The sequence below is a fragment of the Salvelinus alpinus genome, chromosome 1 (assembly GCF_045679555.1).
Source record: "Salvelinus alpinus chromosome 1, SLU_Salpinus.1, whole genome shotgun sequence".
NCBI classification, from domain to species: domain Eukaryota; kingdom Metazoa; phylum Chordata; class Actinopteri; order Salmoniformes; family Salmonidae; genus Salvelinus; species Salvelinus alpinus.
In genome coordinates this window covers 40620389-40643036 of record NC_092086.1, presented here as the reverse complement: position 1 = coordinate 40643036, position 22648 = coordinate 40620389, and the positions used below count along the sequence as shown (strand labels likewise).

The window sequence follows — 22648 nt, the reverse complement described above, 5'->3', positions numbered from 1 at the left end:
GTGAATACACCACATCAGTCGCACGCTGATGTGTTGGGTACTTGGTCCTCTGTCACTTGTGTTGGCAGAGGTGACCAGGCTTTAAAGTAGGGATGGGGGAATCTATACAAATCTATACAGTAGAGTATACCAATATTCATTTTGCCGATTTAATAACGATCTTGTGACTTCAAGTATCAATTGGTAAAAACTCTGGTATTTCTCATCCTATAGCTTGTTCTCCATCTTCTTTTTAAATGGTGTGCCAACCTCTTTTGGGCACTTCTAAGGGTCTCTCTTGTTCCTCTGCAGCAGACGTACACTAAACTGTGCATTCAGAAAGTATTCACACCTTCACTTTTTCCTCATTTTGTTACGTTACAGCATTATTCCAAAATGGATTAAATAGGTTTTTCCCTTATCAATCTACACACAATACGCTATAATGACAAAGAAAAAACAGGTTTTTATAAATTGTTGCAAATGTATTAAGAATGAAAAACTTAAATATTACATTTACATAAGTATTTACAGAGTACTTTGTTAAAGCACCTTTGGCAGCGATTACAGCCTCGAGTCTTCTTGGGTATGGCGCTACAAATTTGGCCCACCTGTATTTGTAGAGTTTCTCCTGTTCTTCTTTGCAGATCCTCTCAAGCTCTGTCAGGTTGAATGGGGAGCGTTGCTGCACAGCTATTTTAAAGTCTCTCCAGAGATGTTCGATCAGGTTCAAGTCCGGTCTCTGGCTGGGCCACTCAAGGGCATTCAGATCCTTGTCCCGAAGCCACTCCTACATTGTCTTGGCTGTGTGCTTAGGGTCATTGTCCTGTTGGAAGGTGAAACTTTGCCCCAGTCTGAGGTCCTGAGTGCTCTGGAGCAGGTTTTCATCAAGGATCTCTCTGTACTTTGCTCCATTCATCTTTCCCTCGATCCTGACTAGTCTCCCAGTCCCTGCTGCTGAAAAACATCCCTTCAGCATGATGCTGTCACCACCATGCTTCACTGTAGGGATGGTGCCAGGTTTTCTCCAGATGTGATGCTTGGCATTCAGGCCAAATAGTTAAATCTTGGTTTCATCAGACTAGAGAATCTTGTTTCTCATGGTCTGAGAGTCTTTAGGTGCCTTCAATATATACATATTATATATATATATATACTTCCGGGTTGGAGCGAGTAGTCGCATTCCGCATTCCGCTTCGCTCCACAGGTAGTATTACCATTTCATTTCATTTTCATTACAGTATAACGGTTTGATTTGTTTGATCTTAGCTAGCTACATAGCCGTCTTTGTATCAAAGATAATTGTGTAGTTATTGAGGTTCGCTAGCCAGCTATTTTCGTCCTAACGTAACGTAACGTAGTCAACACTGCTAGCTAGCCAGCTAGCCACCGAATAGCAGCACTGTAGAAACGATTACATTACAACGGAACGACTTGATTAGTGTAGTGTTAGCTAGCTACATAGTTGTCTTTGCTATCTTTGATTTGTTTGATCTTAGCTAGCCACTTAGCTAGCTGCATAGCCGTCTTGTATCAAAGATAATTGTGTAGTTATTGAGGTTCGCTAGCCAGCTATTTTCGTCCTAACGTAACGTAGTCAACACTGCTAGCTAGCCAGCTAGCCACCGAATAGCAGCACTGTAGAAACGATTACATTACAACGGAACGACTTGATTAGTGTAGTGTTAGCTAGCTACATAGTTGTCTTTGCTATCTTTGTATCTAGGATAGCTGTGTAGTTTTGAGTGATTATCGGTTGGCTAGCCAGCTATTTTCGTCCGCCGCGCTGCCGTTCTCCTACCTAGTCAACACTGCTAGTTAACACTGCTAGCTAGCCAACTTCTACCGAATAGCAGCACTGTAGAAACTTACATTACAACGGAACGACTTGATTAGCGTAGTGTTAGCTAGCTACATAGTTGTCTTTGCTGTCCTTGTATCCAAGATAATTGTGTAGTTTAGAGAAATTTAGAGAAATTGTCGAGGTTACCTAGCCAGTTAGAGGTTACCTAGCCAGCTACACTTTCAAACAAAGTCAACAACGCAGCCACTGCTAGCCAGCCTACTTCACCAGCCAGCAGTACTATATCATTTTAGTCAATAAGATTTTTTTTTGCAACGTAAGCTTAACTTTCTGAACATTCGAGACGTGTAGTCCACTTGTCATTCTAATCTCCTTTGCATTAGCGTAGCCTCTTCTGTAGCCTGTCAACTATGTGTCTGTCTATCCCTCTTCTCTCCTCTCTGCACAGACCATACAAACGCTTCACACCGCGTGGCCGCCGCTACTCTAACCTGGTGGTCCCACGTGGAGTTCCAGGTCTCCGGCAGCCTCTGGAACTGCCGATCTGCGGCCAACAAGGCAGAGTTCATCTCAGCCTATGCGTCCCTCCAGTCCCTCGACTTCTTGGCACTGACGGAAACATGGATTACTACTGATAACACTGCTACTCCTACTGCTCTCTCCTCGTCTGCCCACGTGTTCTCGCACACCCCGAGAGCTTCTGGTCAGCGGGGTGGTGGCACTGGGATCCTCATCTCTCCCAAGTGGACATTCTCTCTTTCTCCCCTGACCCATCTGTCTATCGCCTCCTTTGAATTCCATGCTGTCACAGTTACCAGCCCTTTCAAGCTTAACATCCTTATCATTTATCGCCCTCCAGGTTCCCTTGGAGAGTTCATCAATGAGCTTGACGCCCTGATAAGTTCCTTTCCTGAGGATGGCTCACCTCTCACAGTTCTGGGTGACTTTAACCTCCCCACGTCTACCTTTGACTCATTCCTCTCTGCCTCCTTCTTTCCACTCCTCTCCTCTTTTGACCTCACCCTCTCACCTTCCCCCCCTACTCACAAGGCAGGCAATACGCTTGACCTCATCTTTACTAGATGCTGTTCTTCCACTAATCTCATTGCAACTCCCCTCCAAGTCTCCGACCACTACCTTGTATCCTTTTCCCTCTCGCTCTCATCCAACACTTCCCACACTGCCCCTACTCGGATGGTATCGCGCCGTCCCAACCTTCGCTCTCTCTCCCCCGCTACTCTCTCCTCTTCCATCCTATCATCTCTTCCCTCTGCTCAAACCTTCTCCAACCTATCTCCTGATTCTGCCTCCTCAACCCTCCTCTCCTCCCTTTCTGCATCCTTTGACTCTCTATGTCCCCTATCCTCCAGGCCGGCTCGGTCCTCCCCTCCTGCTCCGTGGCTCGACGACTCACTGCGAGCTCACAGAACAGGGCTCCGGGCAGCCGAGCGGAAATGGAGGAAAACTCGCCTCCCTACGGACCTGGCATCCTTTCACTCCCTCCTCTCTACATTCTCCTCTTCTGTCTCTGCTGCTAAAGCCACTTTCTACCACTCTAAATTCCAAGCATCTGCCTCTAACCCTAGGAAGCTCTTTGCCACCTTCTCCTCCCTCCTGAATCCTCCTCCCCCTCCTCCCCCCTCCTCCCTCTCTGCAGATGACTTCGTCAACCATTTTGAAAAGAAGGTCGACGACATCCGATCCTCGTTTGCTAAGGCAAACGACACCGCTGGTTCTGCTCACACTGCCCTACCCTGTGCTTTGACCTCTTTCTCCCCTCTCTCTCCAGATGAAATCTCGCGTCTTGTGACGGCCGGCCGCCCAACAACCTGCCCGCTTGACCCTATCCCCTCCTCTCTTCTCCAGACCATTTCCGGAGACCTTCTCCCTTACCTCACCTCGCTCATCAACTCATCCTTGACCGCTGGCTACGTCCCTTCCGTCTTCAAGAGAGCGAGAGTTGCACCCCTTCTGAAAAAACCTACACTCGATCCCTCCGATGTCAACAACTACAGACCAGTATCCCTTCTTTTTTTTTCTCTCCAAAACTCTTGAACGTGCCGTCCTTGGCCAGCTCTCCTGCTATCTCTCTCAGAATGACCTTCTTGATCCAAATCAGTCAGGTTTCAAGACTAGTCATTCAACTGAGACTGCTCTTCTCTGTGTCACGGAGGCGCTCCGCACTGCTAAAGCTAACTCTCTCTCCTCTGCTCTCATCCTTCTAGACCTATCGGCTGCCTTTGATACTGTGAACCATCAGATCCTCCTCTCCACCCTCTCCGAGCTGGGCATCTCCGGCGCGGCCCACGCTTGGATTGCGTCCTACCTGACAGGTTGCTCCTACCAGGTGGCGTGGCGAGAATCTGTCTCCGCACCACGTGCTCTCACCACTGGTGTCCCCCAGGGCTCTGTTCTAGGCCCTCTCCTTTTCTCGCTATACACCAAGTCACTTGGCTCTGTCATATCCTCACATGGTCTCTCCTATCATTGCTATGCAGACGACACACAATTAATCTTCTCCTTTCCCCCCTCTGATAACCAGGTGGCGAATCGCATCTCTGCATGTCTGGCAGACATATCAGTGTGGATGACGGATCACCACCTCAAGCTGAACCTCGGCAAGACGGAGCTGCTCTTCCTCCCGGGGAAGGACTGCCCGTTCCATGATCTCGCCATCACGGTTGACAACTCCATTGTGTCCTCCTCCCAGAGTGCTAAGAACCTTGGCGTGATCCTGGACAACACCCTGTTGTTCTCAACTCACATCAAGGCGGTGACCCGTTCCTGTAGGTTCATGCTCTACAACATTCGCAGAGTACGACCCTGCCTCACACAGGAAGCGGCGCAGGTCCTAATCCAGGCACTTGTCATCTCCCGTCTGGATTACTGCAACTCGCTGTTGGCTGGGCTCCCTGCCTGTGCTATTAAACCCCTACAACTCATCCAGAACGCCGCAGCCCGTCTGGTGTTCAACCTTCCCAAGTTCTCTCACGTCACCCCGCTCCTCCGCTCTCTCCACTGGCTTCCAGTTGAAGCTCGCATCCGCTACAAGACCATGGTGCTTGCCTACGGAGCTGTGAGGGGAACGGCACCTCCGTACCTTCAGGCTCTGATCAGGCCCTACACCCAAACAAGGGCACTGCGTTCATCCACCTCTGGCCTGCTCGCCTCCCTACCTCTGAGGAAGTACAGTTCCCGCTCAGCCCAGTCAAAACTGTTCGCTGCGCTGGCACCCCAATGGTGGAACAAACTCCCTCACGACGCCAGGTCAGCGGAGTCAATCACCACCTTCCGGAGACACCTGAAACCCCACCTCTTTAAGGAATACCTAGGATAGGATAAAGTAATCCTTCTAACCCCCCCCCCTTAAAAGAGTTAGATGCACTATTGTAAAGTGGTTGTTCCACTGGATATCATAAGGTGAATGCACCAATTTGTAAGTCGCTCTGGATAAGAGCGTCTGCTAAATGACTTAAATGTAAATGTTCTGGCAAACTCCAAGCGGGCTGTCATGTGCCTTTTACTGAGGAGAGACTTCTGTCTGGCCACTCTACCAAATCAAATCAAATTTTATTAGTCACATTTAAAAATATATATTTTAAATCAAATCAAATGTATTTATATAGCACTTTGTATATCAGCTGATATCTCAAAGTGCTGTACAGAAACCCAGCCTAAAACCCCAAACAGCAAGCAATGCAGGTGTAGAAGCACGGTGGCTAGGAAAAACTCCCTAGAAAGGCCAAAACCTAGGAAGAAACCTAGAGAGGAACCAGGCTATGAGGGGTGGCCAGTCTTCTTCTGGCTGTGCCGGGTGGAGATTATAACAGAACATGGCCAAGATGTTCAAATGTTCATAAATGACCAGCATGGTCAAATAATAATAATCACAGTAGTTGTCGAGGGTGCAGCAAGTCAGCACCTCAGGAGTAAATGTCAGTTGGCTTTTCATAGCCGATCATTAAGAGTATCTCTACCGCTCCTGCGGTCTCTAGAGAGTTGAAAACAGCAGGTCTGGAACAGGTAGCCCGTCTGGTGAACAGGTCAGGGTTCCATAGCCACAGGCAGAACAGTTGAAACTGGAGCAGCAGCACGGCTGCTAGGCAAGTCAGTTAAGAACAAATTCTTATTTTCAATGACGGCCTAGGAACAGTGGGTTAACTGCCTTGTTCAGGGGCAGAACGACAGATTTCTACCTTGTCAGCTTGGGGATTCGATCTTGCAGCCTTTCGGTTACTAGTCCAACGCTCTAACCACTAGGCTACCTGCCGGCCCACATGCGCCAAATACAACAGCCTTACAGTGAAATGCTTACTTACAAGCCCTAACCAACAATGCAGTTTAAAAAATACGAATAAGAATAATAAATAAAAGGAACAAGTAATTGAAGTGCAGCAGTAAAATAACAATAGCGAGACTATATACAGGTGGTAACGGTAGAGAGTCAATGTGCGGGGGCACCGGTTAGTCGAGGTAATATGTACATGTAGGTAGAGTTATTAAAGTTACTATGCATAGATAGTAGCAGCGCCGTAAAAGAGGGTGTTTGCAATGCAATAGTCTGGGTAGCCATTTGATTAGATGTTCAGGAGTCTGTGACTAGGGCCTTCCTCTGACAGCGCCTGGTATAGAGGTCCTGGTCCTGGTATAGAGGTCCTGGTCCGCAAGGCACTACCCTCTGTAGGTCGGAGGCAGAGCAGTTGCCATATCAGGCAGTGATGCAACCAGTCAGGATGCTCTCGATGGTGCAGCTGTAAAACCTTTAGAGGATCTGAGGTCCCATGCCAAATCTTTTCAGTCTCCTGAGGGGGAAAAGGTTTTGTCGTGCCCTCTTCACGACTGTCTTGGTGTGCTTGGACCATGTTAGTTTGATGGGGATGTGGAAACCAAGGAACTTGAAGCTCTCAATCTGCTCCACTACATCCCCGTCGATGAGAATGGGGGTGTGCTCGGTCCTCCTTTTCCTGTAGTCCACAATCAGCTCCTTTGTCTTGATCACATTGAGGGAGAGGTTGTTGTCCTGGCACCACATGGCCAGGTCTCTGACCTCCTCCCTATAGGCTGTCTCGTCGTTGTTGATGATCAGGCATACTTGTGTCTACGGCAAACTTAATGATGGTGTTGGAGTTGTGCCTGGCCCTGCAGTCATGAGTGAACAGGGAGTACAGGATGTGACTGAGCACGCACCCATGAGGTGCCCCTTTGTTGAGGATCAGCATAGCGGATGTGTTGTTACCTACACTTACCACCTGGGGGCGGCCCGTCAGGAAGTCCAGGATCCAGTTGCAGAGGGAGATGTTTAGTCCCAGGGTCCTTAGCTTAGTGATGAGCTTTGAGGGCGCTATGGTGTTGAACGCTGAGCTGTAATCAATAAATAGCAGTCTCACATAGGTGTTCCTTTTGTCCAGGTGGGAAAGGGCAGTGTGGAGTACAATAGAGATGACATAATCTGTGGATCTGTTAGGGGCGGTTTGCAAATTGGAGTGGGTCTAGGGTTTCTGGGATAATGGTGTTGATGTGAGCCATGACCAGCCTTTCAAAGCACTTCATGGCTACAGACGTGAGTGCTATTGGTCGGTAGTCATTTAAGCAGGTTACCTTAGTGTTTTTGGGCACAGGGACTATGGTGGTCTGCTTGTAACATGTTGATATTAGAGACTCGGACAGGGAGAGGTTGAAAATGTCAGTGAAGACACTTACCAGTTGGTCAGCGCATGCTCGTTGTACACGTCCCGGTATTCCAGGTCTTACTCACATCGGCTGCGGAGAGCGTGATCACAGTCGTCCGGAGCAGCTGGTGCTCTCATGCATGTTTCAGCGTTATTTGCCTCGAAGCGTGCATAGAAGTAGTTTAGCTCGTTTGGGAGGCTTGTGTCACTGGGCAGCTCTCGGCTGTGCTTCCCTTTGTAGTCTGTAATGGTTTGCAAGCCCTGCCACATCCGAGGAGCGCCGGAGCCGGTGTAGTACGATTCGATCTTAGTCCTGTATTGATGCTTTGCCTGTATTGATGGTTCGTCGGTGGGCATAGCGGCATTTCTTATAAGCTTCCGGGTTAGAGTCCCGCTCCTTGAAAGCGGCAGCTCTAGCCTTTAGCTCAGTGCGGATGTTACCTGTAATCCATGGCTTCTGGTTGGGGTATGTACGTACAGTCACTGTGGGGACGACGTCATCAATGCACTTATTGATGAAGCCGGTCATCACTAAATACTTATTTTACACCGTAATTTGCAAATAAATTCATTAAAAATCCTACAATGTGATTTTCTGGATTTCTTTTCAAATTTTGTCTGTCATAGTTGAAGTGTACCTATGATGAAAATTACAGGCCTCATCTTTTTAAGTGGGAGAACTTGCACAATTGGTGGCTGACTAAATACTTTTTTGCCCCACTGTATCTTAAGAATTTGGTTGCAAGTAGGACTAAGGGTAACACCGACATCATCTTTTAACGAACGGTAATGAGGTGACCAATAATGGTATTGATGGTATAACGAGGCATCAGCTGATGATAATTTAGTGCCATCGATGATTGCAATAGGCCCCTTGTTATTTGATTATATGCCAACAGGCTACATTCTGTAGGCTACCCGTTAGCCTATCCATTGTCACATAATGAAAGGTGTGAAAACCCATAATAGAATTGGGCTGCCTGTGTAAACACAGCCTATATCGCCCAGCACTGTGCGAAAACTCATGAGGCTCGGAGCTGGAGCGCACTGCTTAGACCACTGTGCTACAATGCTCTAGCAAGCACTAAGAATACCTAACTCAGCATAAAAAGAAACGTCCCTTTTCAGGACCCTGTCTTTCAAAGATAATTTGTAAAAATCCAAATAACTTCACAGATCTTCATTGTAAAGGGTTTACACACTGTTTCCCATGCTTGTTCAATGAACCATAAACAATTAATGAACATGCACCTGTGAAACGGTTGTTAAGACACTAACAGACGGTGGGTAATTAAGGTCACAGTTATGAATACTTAGGACACGAAAGAGGCCTTTCTACTGACTCTGAAAAACACCAAAAGAAAGATGCTCAGGGTCCCTGCTCATCTGCGTCAACGTTTCTTAGGCATACTGCAAGGAGGTATGAGGACTGTAGATGTGGCCAAGGCAATAAATTGCAATGTCCGTACTGTGAGACGCCTAAGACAGCACTACAGGGAGACATTACGGACAGCTGATCGTCCTCGCAGTGGCAGACCACGTGTAACAACACCTGCACAGGATCGGTACATCCGAACATCACACCTGTGGGACAGGTACAGGATGGCAACAACAAGTTACACCAGGAACGCACAATCCCTCCATCAGTCCTCAGACTGTCTGTAATAGACTGAGAGAGGCTGGACTGAGGGCTTGTAGGCCTGTTGTAAGGCAGGTCCTCACCAGACATCACCGGCAACAACGTCGCCTATGGGCACAAACCCACCGTTGCTGGACCAGACAGGACTGGAAAAAAGTGCTCTTCACTGACGAGTTGCAGTTTTGTCTCACCAGGGGTGATGGTCAGATTCGCGTTTATCGTCGAAGGAATGTCAGTGTTCTGCCATGGCCAGCGAAGAGCCCGGATCTCAATCCCATTGAGCACGTCTGGGACCTGTTCCATCGGAGGGTGAGGGCTAGGGCCATTCCCCCCAGAAATGTCCGGGAACTTGCAGGTGCCTTGGTGGAAGAGTGGGGTAACATCTCACAGCAAGAACTGGCAAATCTGGTGCAGTCCATGAGGAGGTGATGCACTGCAGTAATTAATGCAGCTGGTGGCCACACCAGATACTGACTGTTACTTTTGATTTTGACCCCCACTTTGTTCAAGGACACATTATTCAATTTCTGTTAGTGTCTGTGGAACTTGGTCAGTGTATGTCTCAGTTGTTGAATCTTATGTTCATACAAATATTTACACATGTTAAGTTTGCTGAAAATAAACGCAGTTGACAGTGAGAGGACGTTTCTTTTTTTGCTGAGTTAATGAATATTGATGAAACATAGGCATGCGTTTTTCATTATTTTGTTTTAAGCCTTCCCCAAACCCTAGCCCTAACCTTAACCACTCAGAATAAATGCCTAAACTGTTAACCTTTTGAGTTGTTTCTGTTTTTACCCTGTAACCACACAGAATTAATGTGCCAGAAATATACGTTCATCCATAAGTCAAAGGGAAGTGAGCCAGATTCAAGCCCATGCTGACTTGGGCCTATGTGTGCCGGGGTCAGTTGCTGTAACCACTGGACCCACAGGCACTGAGGAAACCAATAATTTATAACGTTTATTGCTTGCCTTCAACATATAATGAAACAATTGATCTAAAGAAAACTATTTTCCTTAACAAAATATACATTTACCTCCAACAAATATGTTAATTTATTATAATCCACATAAGAATTCACAAGCCACGCGCTGTAGCCTGCACCTAGCCTACAGAAGGTACAATGGAGGTATGGTACTGCATTGTATACAAACACTACTTCCAGCTGCCCCCTGGCGACGATTCCAAATATTTCTCCAGATATTCAAATCTTCCTGCTGGGGCATTATTCTCCTCCTGCGATTAAAGGGGTCAAATTAACATCCGACATCTGTAGGTCACACACAGGACTCCGAGATGAGGAGAGCGCGAGAGCCTGCTATAGAATATGTACAATAATGAGGTCATTCATCATTAGTCACAGACTTGAGAAGCTCCATGATTCTGAGTAGTTATCTCCTTTTTGGTGCAAGGGATGATATAAAGCACAATCTGGAATCTTCTCTATTCCGCTGGCAGGGAATTGACCCAGTATGAATCATCCAAAATGTAACGTCAGAACCATCACGTGAAGCCGCGCCTCTCTTTAGGACTGACCCACTTTGGGATCCTGTGAAGACTTCTAGCTTTAATTGGATTTGTATGATATAAGTGTTGCAGTCTGGAGTCCTGATAACACGGCAGCGTTATTAGATTAGGTTAGATTAGGGCCTAATTTATTTAAATTGATTGATTTCCTTATATGAACTGTAAATCAGTAAAATTGTTGCATGTTGCGTTTATATTTTAGTTCAATATTGAATACAGAGTGCAAAGGGCTATTCAACATTCATCTGCAAAATCTGTAAAGTCTAGCGGGACTCCTTGAACTGTATCAATATTCACAGAATGTCATATCGGGTGGAACTTGGGTTAAAATATTGATATTGAAAAAGTCTGTATTCTAGCAGCCCAAAGTTTACACTGAAATGTCTGTGGTTTGACCAGCAGCAGTTTCATACTGTGTTGTTTTGCTACTCTATTTCAATGTAGAGATTATTCAGAAAAGTCTGAAAACAACATAAAGTCAGAGCTGTTGTTTTTCCATTGTATTTTATTAAACAAATTGTGACCAAGTTTTTCTGTGGAACATGTTGAGAGAGGTTACTCCAGCACACCAGACAAATGTTTAGTTTCCCCCCAAACATTTGAATGAATATCTATCAAAACTTTGGGATCATTACATAAAAATAAAGCTGCAGATTACTTCTGATTAAACGGAAGATGGACAAATTCACAGTCACCTCACTACCACTTAATCAAAAGTTGTCTTGCAGCCCAGTTCTCTTTAAGACCCCGTGGCCACTGAGCCACTATAATTAGGTCATTATAATGTTTAGAATAGTATTATTCCTCTGAATGTGAGAGAATCTAGTGCTCCGTCTATGACTGATCTCAGCCTGTGCCGTTAAATGAGCCTGTTCTGACTAGGAGCCATTAAATGATCCGACATCGTAAGATAAAGCTCACCGTGACCTCTGCTTCTCTCACTTTCATTTAGATAATGATCTGAACTGATGTGGTGTCCATGGCGCCCAGCAGTTTGTCATAGCATCGCCATTTTCATTTGAATTACTTTGTATTGTTCATTTCAAAACATTTATTCAATCCACAGAAATACATACAGTGGTAAAACTGTATGTGTGCGGACTTCCAAACCCATTTGCCTCTGCCCTCCTAGTCCTCATACAAACCTTCCCCAATCACGATAGTAGTAATACAGTACAGTAGCTCAGATACAGTTCTCACAGACAACACACAGGTCTTTACAGTGCCAATCAGCAGTTGAAACAATAACAAACCATTCTCCTGCCACTGTTTCGGTAAAAAGCTGAGGGATGGGGCTGGAGAAATGTAAACATTCAAATTCATAGATATAGCTATGGATGCAAGGACTGACCTGCCATGATATCAAAATTATACTTTAACATTTTTTTTAACGTAAAAGATGGGGAAAAAAACAGCAAATCAGCTACAAGGGATTTTAATTTTGGAAATCTGTTCCAAACTATTCCCATGCATAATAGAGATATATATACTGTATGTGATCGTATACAAATGTACATTTTAGTCATTTAGAAGACGCTATTATTCAGAGTGACTTACAGTTAGTGCATTCATTTTAAGATAGCTAGGTGGGACAACCACATATCACAGCCATATTAAGTATATTTTTCCTCAATAAAGTAGCTATCAGTAAAGTCAGGGCTAGTTCGAGCCCCCTGACATTCCGCTCAAGAAAAATTCATCCCGTGGCTGAAAGTAGTCGATAATCCCTGCTATAGTGTTTGTTTACATTTACTTTGTTTACAAACATTGGAGTAAAACAAACTTATATTTTTGGTTCTGATGGGGTACGACAGTTGAACTAAGTTATATTCTTCAATAATCAATGGGTACATATTATTCATTTATTAGTCCAAAATGGAGGCAGTAACTGCAGATTGCCTCTTTAACATTCCAGTGAGGGTTAAATACATCACACCAGCTCAGTAGGAAATGCCATGGGCCCCAGGTTACTATGTCAGTTTGGGTTGATAATGTACTGTACTGAATATAACCCCTTTTGATTAGAGATTTGCTGACAGTGACTCCTCTTTGATTTGACTCCTCGTGAGGGTCAGTTCTGTTCTTAACATAAAATTTGGCATGAGCAATAATTTTTCCAAACTGCCTACGAGGGAATAGAGACTTCATAAATGTCAATGGTATGTTGTTGTCTGTTTGTGTCTGATAGGGCACTACCGGGAGCTCTGAGACATGAATGACCTTCCTTTGTCCCTCTCACTCTGTGGAACCTCAGGCCCTCACCACGCTGGCTCACGTGTGGGTACTACTTAGGGGCTGTGTGTGTGTGTGTGTGTGTGTGTGTGTGTGTGTGTGTGTGTGTGTGTGTGTGTGTGTGTGTGTGTGTGTGTGTGTGTGTGTGTGTATGTATATATATATATATCAAGTGCTGAGATGTGTTAATCGGTAATGAGTGCCTGCTGGCTGATTTCATTGTCAAGCCCAGACCCTGAGGACTGTGTTGCCATGGTACCTGAACAACAGCAGCAGCATCTGAACATCTGTTTGCCACAGGGATCAACATTTCATCTTTATTTTCTTTTACAATATCTTGCTATAGATGTGAAGATTTTGACAATGCCAAAGAAAATATATTACACAATGCATTTCTGTATCTCTGAAAGTTTCTCCTTGTTGATAAAGGAATGCTGATCAACATTTCAAAGATGGTGAAACTTTGCTATTCAAGGGCTAACAGGATGTATCATAAACATGCAACATTTTACACTTCTATCCAGTTTATAAGAACACAGATGACTCAATCCTCACTGGCAACACGTCAATACACTCATTAGTTGACATATGAATATGTTTTGAAGAGGCTAGGCAAGTAAAGGCTGACAAACATACTAGTCTTATCTCTAATATGTTCTTTGATGAATGCTAACCCTTGACTTGGACCATAGATCACCGCACAGGGGAGGAGGGTTAGGCATATCACTGTCATACATTATGTACATCCAATGCTCTAATATCCTATGAAACCTGTGTAGTTTGTGTGTTTTGAAAGCTGGTCACCCTCCAAGAGTGATGGCATCCCCTGCTTCCTGTGTAATGGGCTGTCCCACTGAGCAATGAGAACAATGATTGCCTGCACAGACCAAATGGGACCAGGGGGGATTCATCTGACAACTTGATGTAGGTGTACCTCACCCCCCACAGACAGCAGGCCTCAGTTAGAAAGCTGTCTTGCTTTTTTACATTTTTCAATGTCTGGGAGGTGACAGCATGCTGATGAAAGAAATAACAGCACCACTTGTCTGATTCCTATAGGCTCTGAGTTTCAACAGCTGCACTGCTTAGAAAGCACGGGATTTCAGATGCGTCACCTCTACAGTTATACTCCAGAACAGATGACAAAGGAAAGTTTGATCAAACGTTCCCTTATCCACCTTACTCCCTGAAGATCCACATTCTTTTTAAAGACCGGAGGGATTTTCATCAATGTTTTATATCTCCTCACGTTTAAACCTGCCTGCATATGTCTACATGTCAAAGGTAAACAGACTAAAGCTCACACAGCAGGCGCTTGGTATGCAAGGACGGTCCATGTCATGAATCAAACATGAGTGGGAACTGCCAAAGCTGCAGTCTTCTAGGTAGGAGATACATTTTCCTGCAGGCCCAGTGCGATTTATTGCATTTGGTGTTGGGACTACATTTTGCCCTGCTTATCAGAAACAGATGTTTTCAGCATGCCCGTATTCTGTTAGAGTCTTAAGACATGGACTGACCATCAGCACTAGGGATATAGTGGATCAGAATGTGTTTTAGGTAGACATGTGGACGGGACCTGACTTTGATCAGTTCTTTTTTAGGGAAATGAAAATCAGCCAAAGGAATTACTCCCTAAGCAAACTAAAGGTTACTATATGTGTTGGCTCTGCATGGATGGGAAACAGGCGTTGCTATGATTATTAACTAAAGGACTGTGGTTAGGTTCACCTTTCAAGGTCAGTGGGTTGAATGCCAATGTGTTGACACTTCAGCAGAATGTCACTATCTGCATGGTGGCATTTCGATCGATCTTTCTTTTTTCTTCTGTTTGTACTTTAAAACATGGTCCATGTTTTCTCTGTCTGTTAAAAGGTTAGTCTGTAAGGTACACAAACATGACCTTGCATCCTTGCTTTATTGTTAGCATAGGCACTATAGCATGACAGGGGCCTTTTATCTGCTGATCTAGGTTTACCACTTTATAAAGCAGACAGACGTGCTGCTGCAGCACATCTCAGGGTACAGTTCTATCTGAAGTATGACGTTCCGTCAGTGACTACAAGGGTATGATGAGGCTGTTCTCATATGAGGAGCATCATCACAACACTAGAGCCAATCAAGGCACATATTATCTATTATATTTACCAGATACTCAAGTGGCTGCTCTAACAATGAAAATAAATGACTTCAAAAATGGAAGGCATTCGGGACCAGGCAAAGATCAGGTGGGACTATTCTAGCCAATGAGAGGGCAGATATTCACGTGAACAACAGGTACAACTCCGATATAACGGTTTTTTTCTAAAAGTTGCCGGGATGTCACGTGTCCTACTTATATCAGTACACTCGTAACAACCTAGGCATTACGAAATGTCTATTCGATCAAATAAGCCACACGTAGGAAATAAGCCATTACATTCAATACTCTCAAAACGCCACCTACTCGAGAAGACAGATTTTGGGCCCAGTTATCCCTCTCGCTTTACCTCTTCCTCTCTGACCAATGTCAGGAGGATACTTCACCACCAGACTGTCTGTGTCTCATCAGATTACTTCCTCATATCATACATAGTTCATTGAGTATGCTGTTTTAATTAAATTAAAGACATGCACTGGTACTTCGGCGACTAAGTAAGTCTTTTTTAAACCTCCTGTTTTGGGGTACATGTTTCAATGTGTTGTTCATACATTCGTACATGCATATTCTATGAGAGGAATTACTGTCTTAACCTCAATTAGCCACAAAATCCCTAGTTTGAAGGTGACTGTTTTCTGGAAGCTGTGCCCGCCATTTAGAGTACTGCGAGCTTGGACCACGTGTGCCAGCCCTTTAGCAATTTGAGTTCCAGTCAATGAGGTTCAGCCCCTTGCCATTTGAGTGACAGCTAGCAAGAGGCCTGCCCAGCATTATCCAATGAAGTTGCAGGGTGGCCCAACGGCTCAGTGGACACAGCAGAGAGAGCAAGAGATAGAGAGAGCGATGACATGGTGCACCTATCTGCACATATGTTAGGTAGTATGCAATTTTCGGGGACCATTTTTGGCTTGTGAGCGCTACTTTCAGAGTTACTAGCTAAAAAGTATACAAAAGTATATTTCATATTTTAAAGAGCTTCTATTACAAGATTATAGACAGCCCTCTTATCTCTCATCAAGTTTTCAATGACCTAGGTTTCAAAGCCGCTAATGCTCACGTTGATCTAGAAGAAAGATTTATTCCACTCGACAAGTATCGAGTGGAGCAAGACCTTGTAGGATGATGTAATGTATGTGGAATTAAATGTTGAGGCTCAGAGACTGAACAAGATTTGATTGGGTGAAGCCTGATTCTGAATGAGGCTCAACAGTAGGGTCTTTCATAACAGCATGGTTACCTCACAACTGCTGTTGGTCACCATGGAGACCCTAGACAGCACATTTATGATCAAATTTATTTACAAAGAAAACACGTCCCTCTGACTAGCGCTAGTTGGATGCTTCCCTATAGGCCTACATTTTTATTTCTTGGAAAAACAAATAAACATGGAGATGACCCTAGGATACAGTAAACAACACCTACCTACGTCTGGCTTTCAGTTTGAAGTGGGGCTAATGATCCACCCCAGAGCCCTGAAGAGGCTCAGTCTACAACATGTTTTGTAACCACACTAGAAAACATTGGATAATGTTGATTGCAGGGACTCCCAAGAATTACAGCAGGGCAGGCAAAGCTGGGCAGTAGAGAGTGTTTTTCTCCTCCAGGCCTCATGACCTGTTTCTACATAACATCCACTCACTATATCCCTTGATGCTCTGTTATGAAATACCTGGTTCTACCAGGTCACGGTGGACTTACTCCATTCCATGTTCCTTCCCTGCTAGATATAACCTCAGGGAAAGAGCTTGGCAGGATATATGAAGGCATATGCCAAACTGCTATGGCACATTTAATGTGGAGAGCTATTGGAGGTCAGATCATTAGCAGCATTCTAGTTTGACCCAAACAACTTACGGAGTAAGGTCCAAACAGTACCATCCGAGAATCAAAATAATACATATGTCTATATACACTGAGTGTACAAAACATTAAGAACATCTGCTCTTTCCATGACATAGACTGACCAGGTGAATCCAGGTGAAAGCTATGATCCCTTTTTAAGGTCCCTGATTAAATCCACTTCAATCAGTGTAGATAAAGGGGAGGAGACAGGTTAAAGATGGATTTTTAAGCTTTGAGACAGTTGAGACATGGATTGTGTATGTGTGCCATTCAGAGGGTGAATGGACAAGACAAAAGTTTGAAGTGCCTTTGAACGAGGGTATGGTAGTCGGTTCCAGGCACGGTTTGTGTCAAGAACTGCAACGTTGCTGGGTTTTTCACAGTTTCTTAATATTTTGAACACTCAGTGTAAAGTCCTGCTTTAGAGGCTTCCAAGGTCGATGGACTAGGCTTGAGTACACAAACATGGTTATCATATTTTATATTCCACATGAGCACTCATCGCCATGTATCTGTTAGTAATATTTATGTATTTATTCATAGCTATATAATGCCTTGTATAAAATGTAATAATTGGCAGGGAATATAGTTTCACTGTAAAAACACATTCTAATCAAAGCTCAATCTGGTCAACTAGAAGAGGATGGACTAGATTCCCCTGCAAATGTCTGCTTCCTCTCAAGGTTTTTTCCTACATAAAGAGGTTTTCTTTGCCACCTTCCTTGCCTTTGCTTGCTCTTGGAAAATATCAATTGGAAACATGGGACAACTGTGTTTTGTAATCAAGGGTTAGTTCTGTCCTACTACTTTCTACTCTTGTCACTTTCTCTACCTCTGGTGTTGCACCATTGGGTTTGAGGGCAATGTTACCAAGTTATTGTATTCATACTTTAAAGACTTTGATCTAGGCCTATATAAATGATAAGCTTAACAAATAATCACTTGAGGGTTTAGTTGTGTAACAATGCAATGCACAGGCTAAAGTAAAAACGACTCCAGGATCTGTCATTTAGCTGTAGGGTACTGATTTTGCCAGCACTCTACAATTTCCACTGGGTCACAGCATGGCCTAAGAGTGACCCACTCACCTGGTCATGTGATAGGGAATCTGTGATGATTCATGTCTGACTCTGCTCAGCAGTCAATGAGTTCAGCCTTACTTAATGAGCTTTCACCTGCAGCCACTTGTGTGACTGCCTGCCTGCTGCCTACTGTGTGGACACACATACACACACGCACGCACGCACGCACGCATGCACACACACACACACACACACACACACACACACACAGTCAGCATGACCTGGTTGAGGTCTAGACTGGAAGCACTGAACTAAATTGCTAATACACTGAAGTGCATTATGGTTCCAGTGCATTGTCCACACATAATGAACTGATCTTTGTTTGGGTTCCGAGGCACATCACCTGATACTGTTTGACTGTCTAATGTGGCGAAATAATGAACCATGTTGTAGTGATGTCAGCCACTTGCATGTGTCAATGGGTTGCTGTTGCCACACACTGTGTTATCAGCAGTAGCCCATTGGCTTGGTTGGGACATTATGACCACAAAGATTGTAGATTTATTGTTGTACACTCATGTAGCCTTTTTCTGCATGGTTCTAAAGTAGGGACAGATAACTGGAAAAAAGACTTTCCTCCGTGTGAAGAAGGTACTGTAGTTACTTGAACTTATCCTTTGAATGCGGTTTACTGATTTAGATTGAATAACAAGAAATGTGATTTATTTCTATTGCCATACTGCAGGAATGTCATCCTTTTGTGAAGAACCTTGGTAGACTCAATCAAGAGTTTTAGGGATTATCCCCTCTGGTGTCATACGTTTCTAAAGTCACCTTCGTTTCATGAAGTCAGTCGGTAGAGTATGGCGCTGGCAACGCCAAGTCGTGGGTTCGATTCCGGGCCACCCATGCTGTACGTAAAATGTATACACACATGACTGTAAGTGGCTTTGGATAAAAGCGTCTGCTAAATGGCATAATATTAGTTGTAATGCTCTGTCTATCATGTCTCTTGCCCCCACTTATACAGCTCAAGTATATAAATAATTTTACTGCATCCGTTTGATAGCGGCCCAGCTGTGCTCTTCACAACCACTCAGCCAGATGGCTCAGCTAGACGCTGTCAGCAAAAAACCCAATTAGGACAGAGGAGCTGGATTTGGCCATGAGAGCATCACGTGTGTCACTTAACCATCATTAACACAAGGGGAATTAGATGTTGTGTCATTCCAACGTGGTCATTAATACTGTAACATGCTCATAAAAGCTTCCCACCGCAAGCACATTGGCCAGACATATTGTGTTGTGTGTGATTGAGAGGGTGGAGGATGTCCATGAATCTGAAGTGGTTTAACCTGTAGATGTAGAAGCTCATGGAATACCGACGTGTTTAAGATTTTCAACACAGAGGAACAAAGCATGTGGTTTGACCTTAGCTCTCTGCAATATAGACCTAGCTGAATGGCCTGTGTGGGTTATGAGGCTTTGTGATGATCAGTATGTTGACAGAGGTCAGGGCCTCTGACCTACATATTCAGCTCTGTTATGGAAAAGAGGGATGCACGCGTGTTGCTTAATCAGGGCCTTTAACAGGTATATGCTCTTATCCATCACCTTATGTTCCTGTCTTTGACATCCAGTATCCTCAAGGATCAGTATCCACTGTGTGGTGTATGTATTTAAGACCTGCTTTTAGGCAATGGAACTCATCTCAACCAAGAGCTTAATACAGGGGAGATGGATGCTGTTCATCCATGATGCATAATGTAGCCAGGGCACAGTTAAGAGAGATTGATGATTATCACAAAAAAACGTATGATAGATTTAGTGCTGCTGTTGTGAGCAATACAGTCTTTCATGCGTTGTGACGGCTGTTTTGCAGCTAGAGGATGTCGTCCTCTGATCTGAGATGATGTTAAGTTGCAGCTAAGTGTTCTAGGCAAGATTTTCTCTTTATTAACCTCTGCCCTTAGATTTGAAGCTTACATTGTGCACATAACCGTACAGGACTCTTATCCTTCAAAACCCTCACGCCCAAAGTCTGGAAAGTCTAGTGTTGTGTACATCAACATGCTGTTATTTGGAATTGAATGATGTTTGTCTGCTCATTTAAATAAGGTCTTCGTTGCCGTTTATTTTTGGGCACCTAGCCAGGTTCCTGAGGAGCCATTCACAATGCCCTCCATCCCACAATGAAAGACACGGCTGGCTCTGAGTGATAAGAATGTGCTAAAGACATTGGAGACATAGAGAGGAGAGAATGCTTATATACCGGGGTGGAGGGGATACATTTGTTTGTCAGGTTTCCCTAGGAGAGGTGGGTGTGGAGTCAGGTGCAGGAGAGAGCGAATTGCAAGAAGGGCGTTTATTTACTAGTCCATCAAGAACAGGCACAGACCACAACAGCAGCCACTAAACAACAGGAACGCAGTCCAGAAAAAACACCTGTTCAACAGAACAAACCAAACGCATCCCAACCCAAAAATGACAGCTACACAAACAATCCCGTACAAAAACTTAGAGGGTAGGGCGCGATTAAATAACCACCTAATTAACCTAAACTAGACACAGGTGAACAACAAGACAGACAAAACCAAACGAAAAAGAAAAGGGATCGGTGGCAGCTAGTAGACCGGCGACGACGACCGCCCGAACAGGGAGAGGAACCACCTTCGGTGGAAGTCGTGACATTGTTAGCTTCTTCAGACAGATTAGTCTTCTCTTTTCAGCAGTAGGCTTTCCAAATGGTATGTTTTTCTCGCGATTGTATAGTAATGAATTAATAAAACATTAATTATGGGCATGATGCCTCTGGCCACAACACAACAAGCTGTTCTATATTTGGCGCGTGTGCGGCTCAAATTACGGCCTTCCCAACTGTAAGTGCTTGTGATAAATCTTTAATCCACAGCAATTTGTTGTTTTAGAAGCTAATGATCCTCTGTGGCTATATTATGCTTTCTGGTGTAGTATTTTGAATGCTTTTATTTATGTCTGTTCAGGGGAAAATATATATTTATCAAACACTGTAATGTCTTGTGTCAATACATATTCAACCCCTTTGTTATGGCAAGCCTAAATAACTTCAGGAGTAAAAATGTGCTTATCCCATAAGAGTCTAAGCCCTGTCTAAGGGGGGGTTGTCACAGCCGTTTAAAGGAGTGGACCAAGGTGCAGCGCGATTGGAATACATCATTTAATTCAATGAAGAACACTTAACAAACTAACAAAATAACAAACTAACAAACGGAACGTGAAGCCAACGTAGTGCTCACAGGCAACTAAACATGGACAACATAGAACACCAGACATAGAATGCCCACCCCAACTCACGCCCTGACCAACCAAAATAGAGACATAAAAAGGATCTCTAAGGTCAGGGCGTGACAGGGGTGGGAGTGTCTACTAAGCTATATGGGATTGTTTAAGATATTTTAACTATTTGATTTAGAATTTTAAGACTCCTTGAAGTATAAAAAAAATCTATAATATTATTGATGAAAAAGTATTTTTGGCCTTACTGCTATTAGCCCATTCAAACGCATTGAATAACAGATTCACTACATGGAACAACAGATAGTCCCCCCAAAAACCAGTCACATAATAAGTTGCATTGACTCACTCTGTGTGCAAAAGTGTTTAACATGGTTTTTGAATGACTACCTCATCTCTGAAATGGAATAGAGCTAAGCACAGGCAAAATTGTAGAAGAAAACCTGGTTTAGTCTACTTTCCACCAGACACTGGGAGATTAATGCACCTTTCAGCAGGACAATAACCTAAAACATAAGGCTAAATCTACACTGGAGTTGCTTACCATGAAGACAGTGAATGTTCCTGAGTGGCTGAGTTACAGTTTTGACTTAAATCTGCTTGAAAACCTATGGCAAGACCTGGAAATGGTTGTCTAGCAATGATCAACAGCCAATTTGACAGAGCTTGAAGAATTTTTAGAAGAATAATGGGCAAATGTTGCACAATCCAGGTGTGAAAAGCTCTTAGAGACTTACCCAGAAACATTCACAGCTGTAATCACTGCTAAAGGTGATTCTAACATGTATTGACTCAGGGGGTCATGTCAAACTTATCGAATCAAGATATAACTGTACATGTACTACCACTTCAGAAGCCTTTGTCAAATTATTGACGGTGTGACGAAGTGAGTGAGTGAGGATTTATTGAGCCTCTCAGCAGGATTTAGCGTTGAATGCCTGGAAGACTGATACGAAGCACTTAGCAGGATCCATGGGGAGCTCAGCTTAGTGTCGACACTGACACCTTTTCAGCACCAGCTAGCCTCCATGGAAGAGAGAACTAAGAGCTACAGGTAGAAACGAGTCAACACACACCATCTCAAAAAGAAAGGATTAGGAGTCCCATGTAGGAGATTCAGCGATAAAATAAAGCCAGTATAAAAGAAAAGGTCCAGAGCAGGTGAATGGCAGAAATACACAGGAGAACTAGAGGGAACAGATTGTAGACTTAATTACCACAATCACTTCGACTCCCACCAAGCGTTGTTGAACTCTATGTTTAAATCAACAAGCAAAACCATGGCAGCTACAGTAAGTGATTGAAAATGAGTTTTCCTCCCTTTTCTAGCAAACATAATTGGACTCTGGCATTTGAAGATCTGCCCAATGTATCTCAGGTGTGAAGACAACAAGCTATTGTCTGCTTCTCAACCTCATACAGCATGGCTAACTGAGTCTGGTAATGGTTAGCCATAGATTGGGGTTGTGCACTCAGATTGGAGTGATGTCTTTTTGTGCAGGAGTGTATGGCTACCGG

The 22648-nt window shown here is 44.1% G+C and overlaps 1 protein-coding gene across 1 annotated transcript in view; it reads left to right on the top strand.

Annotated features, from left to right (window-relative positions):
* Positions 1-4330: 4330 nt before the first annotated feature.
* Positions 4331-22648, top strand: part of LOC139575899 (alpha-1,6-mannosylglycoprotein 6-beta-N-acetylglucosaminyltransferase B-like) — a 127383-nt gene continuing 109065 nt past the window's right edge. Inside the window, exon 1 of the mRNA XM_071401334.1 lies at positions 4331-5273. The gene's annotated coding sequence lies outside the window, so the exon portion shown is untranslated. The remainder of the gene's footprint in view (positions 5274-22648) is intronic.